Source organism: Bison bison, unplaced genomic scaffold, assembly GCF_000754665.1.
Source record: "Bison bison bison isolate TAMUID 2011002044 unplaced genomic scaffold, Bison_UMD1.0 scf7180017864240, whole genome shotgun sequence".
Classification (NCBI taxonomy): domain Eukaryota; kingdom Metazoa; phylum Chordata; class Mammalia; order Artiodactyla; family Bovidae; genus Bison; species Bison bison.
Genome location: NW_011494812.1, coordinates 1,308,916 through 1,312,990, shown reverse-complemented (window position 1 = coordinate 1,312,990; position 4,075 = coordinate 1,308,916).

The window sequence follows — 4,075 nt, the reverse complement described above, 5'->3', positions numbered from 1 at the left end:
AACCACTGGACCACCAGGAAAGTCCCACACCTGCAATTCTTGAGTTCTAAAATTGATTTGCTGACTTAGTGATGTGAGCTAATAATTTGTGTCATATACCAAGCACTAACCTGTTTTCTATGCATTGATTTATGTGATAACCAAGTACTACTCTCGACTTTAGAGACAAGAAAGTTAAAGCATAAGATTAGTGACTTACCCAGTGTTAGTTCAGTGGGGAAAGGAGGATTTGAACACAAGCACTCAGTTTCAGAATCCACTCTCACCTGTATTGCCTCTTGTATAATCATTTGTGTCTCTCTATACTTCTGTGTTCTTACTTATGGAGTTTTGGGAAAATATCACTCACCTCATTTGGTTATTAAAATTACATGTACTATGTATTTGAAAGGGCTTTGTAAAGTATAACAGACTTCATCAGTTTGGGTGCCCAAGAATCTAAAATATCAGCACAGTGACCTTTAAGAAATGCCAGCTCTCAGAGATAACACAGCTATAAGATTTAGTGGTTTGCCTAAGAACTGGGGAGAATTTTCATTTTCCTACATCCTGTAGTTCAAGGATTTTTGCTTTTGGAGTGTAAGAGGCCTGACAGCTTTCCTGCAATTCCAAGTTTTCAGTGTCTTAGAGTTGCTTCAGTCCTAGAACAACCTAATGTCTTTGAAATCACAAGTAGGAAAGGGATTCAAGGATGAAGAGAGGTAGTGGTGTGTGTATGTGTGTGTGTGTGTGCGTGTGTGTGTGTGTGTGTGTATGACTAAAGGCCAATGCAAAACATTTATAGACCCTCCAGGAGGTGAAATCTTCAAGCAGCACATTTATATATACCCCTACTCCCATGGCTGCTAATACTTACAAAGAGTTACATGCATTCTTGGCTGGTTCCAGCTGTGACAATTTAGTGAGTAGTACTCTGTCACCATGACCTGTTTGCCTGAGAGTCCGCTTGCTGTTCTGATTGGATTCATACTTCGAGGTGCCAGTATCCATGCATGTGTGTATATTAAATTGCTTCAGTCATGTCCGACTTTGTGACCCTGCAGGCTCCTCTGTCCATGGGATTCAGATTCTCCAAGCAAGAATACTGGAGTGGATTGCTATTCCCTTCTCCAGGGGATCTTCCAAATGCAGAGATTGAACCCACGTCTCATATGTCTCCTGCATTGGCCGGCAGGTTCTTTGCCACTAGTGCCACCTGGGAAGCCCATTAGTAGGCCATGCTGCTGCTGCTAAGTTGCTTCAGTCGTGTCTAACTCTGTGCGACCCCATAGATGGCAGCCCACCAGGCTCCCTTGTCCCTGAGATTCTCCAGGCAAGAACACTGGAGTGGATTTCCATTTCCTTCTCCAATGCATGAAAGTGAAAAGTGAAAGTGAAGTCACTCAGTCATGTCTGACTCCTAGCGACCCCATGGACTGCAGCCTACCAGGTTCCTCCATCCATGGGATTCTCCAGGCAAGAGTACTGGAGTAGGGTGCCATTGCCTTCTCCATTAGTAGGCCATAGAAGTCAGGAAATTTTAGAGAGGCTGTCTTAGGAAGCAATAGTTTTAAACTGTCTCTTAAAGGTGGAAAGGAAGACTGGATAAGTAGCATCAAAATCCATTAATTTTTTTAAAATAAAAGTAAATGGTAATTTATTTATTAGATCAGTTCAGTTCAGTTCAGTTCAGTCGCTCGGTCGTGTCCGACTCTTTGTGACTCCATGAAGTGTAGCACCCCAGGCCTCCCTGGAGTCCACCCAAACCCATGTCCATTGTGTCGGTGATGCCGCCTAACCATCTCATCCTCTGTCGTCCCCTTCTTCTCCTGCCCTCTATCTTTCCCAGCATCAGGGTCTTTTCAAATGAGTCAGCTCTCCTCATCAGGTGGCCAAAGTATTGGAGTTTCAGCTTCAACATCAGTCCCTCCAGTGAACACCAAGGACTGATCTCCTTTAGGATGGACTGGTTGGATCTCCTTGCAGTCCAAGGGACTCTCAAGAGTCTTCTCCAACACCACAGTTCAAAAGCATCAATTCTTCTGCACTCAGCTTTCTTTATAGTCCAACTCTCACATCCATACATGACTACATCTAGCCTTGACTAGATGGACCTTTGTTGACAAAGTAATGTCTCAGCTTTTTAATATGCTGTCTAGGTTGGTCATAACTTTCCTTTCAAGGATCAAGCATGTTTTCATGGCTGCAATCACCATCTGCAATGATTTTGGAGCCCAGAAAAATAAAATCAGCCACTGTTTCTACTGTTTCCCCATCTATTTCCCATGAAGTGATGGGACTGGATGCCATGATCTTAGTTTTCTGAATGTTGAGCTTTAAGCCAACTTTTTCACTCTCCTCTTTCACTTTCATCAAGAGGCTCTTTAGTTCTTCTTCACTTTCTGCCATAAGGGTGGTGTCATCTGCATATCTGAGGTCATTGATATTTCTCCCGGCAATCTTGATTCCAGCTTGTGCTTCCTCCAGCCCAGCGTTTCTCATGATGTACTCTACATAGAAGTTAAATAAGCAGGATGACAATATGCAGCCTTGACATACTCCTTTTCCTATTCGGAACCAGTCTGTTGTTGATACTTGATTATTATTCCCCTGATATACACAGTATAGCTGACTTTGATTGAACTCATACCACTTTAACTTTACCATCACTTTATACTTTCTTTCACTTTATTATCATAACAGCCTTGACTTGAAAATGAACACCTATGGTGCAGAATAAAGTACAAATTGAAGCTTAATGCTTTCCTTTCAGTGCTCCTACCTCCTTCATAGGGAATACTTGTTAGTACACAGTGTATGTTATGCCAATTAAGTTATGAAAATTTTAAATGCATCTAGCCATTTTAGATTTCCATCATCCATTAAGATATTTTAAGCATAGCTTTTCCACTTCAAAGAAAGTGTGGTACCTTAAGATCTCAATTTACATACACTTTCAATATTACACACAGTAAACTAGGTAATTTCAATATAGGCTACTAAGGAGGAAGACAAAGAAAGGTGCAGAATATAGTAGAGATTATTCTAGAGCACCTGATTGGGAAGATAGAGCTGGCCAAGAAAACTGTCAGATAAACAGAGAGGCCCTGGAGGCTGGGATGGCAGACACTGGGCGTGGGTGCTTCTTCCTCCTTTCTTCCTAAGCTCTTGGCACAGACAGAGTTCACAGCTTAGCTCCATTCACATAAAGTCTCTCAAAACAGAGCTCACACAGCCACCAACAACTAACTGATCTGATCGGTGCTGACACTCATATAATGAACGCTGTTCTTTATCCAGCCTCTGTGAGTTTTACTGCCTTGAGGGAAGGATTCAGAGTTTTCTGCTCTCTGATGTGGATTGACTAAATTATGGTAGATTATAAAACACGTATAAAAAAAGTACTACTCTTTCCATTATTGTAGTAACTCAAAGCCAGCAAGGAAAGTGATCTGAAAGAATTTTCACAGACGTGTCAGGAGTGCTTGCCTCTCTGGGTTTATGAAGGATTTTTTTTTTTGGTCTACTTTTGGTTGGCTACATTTTCTGATGTTTCAGTAATGACTTAAATTGTTCTATCACAGTAACAAAAAGGTAAAACAACTGGAGCTTAATCAAAGAAATAGTAAAATGTATATTTTTTATAGTCAGGTTGTTTTTTTTTTGCTAGCATAAGCAGCCTAGAACAAGAATAGCACTGAAAATAAATTAGACACACAAAATGAAAAGGTAGACCAAAATCCTCAATTTTGGAAAAATTATTGTAAAACTTTAAAACACCATAAACAATTGTAAAAGAGCTTCAGGGTGTGCCTAGTTAGCCATACCAAAAAAAAAAAAAAAATCACTGAGAACACTTGATGTCTTGAAATTAACTATTGCATAGATACACAAAACAGTATTTATAAGCACATGTTTAAGATACAGACATATAAAAGCACAATAAATACCTGTGTGCTTACCACCCAATTAATTTATGAAATAGAATATGATCATTATTTCCAAAGCCCTCCCCTCAAGCAACTACTCTTCTGAATTTAAGGGCTGTATCCCTTTGCTTTTCTTTTAAGTTTTATACCAATAAATAATAATTGTT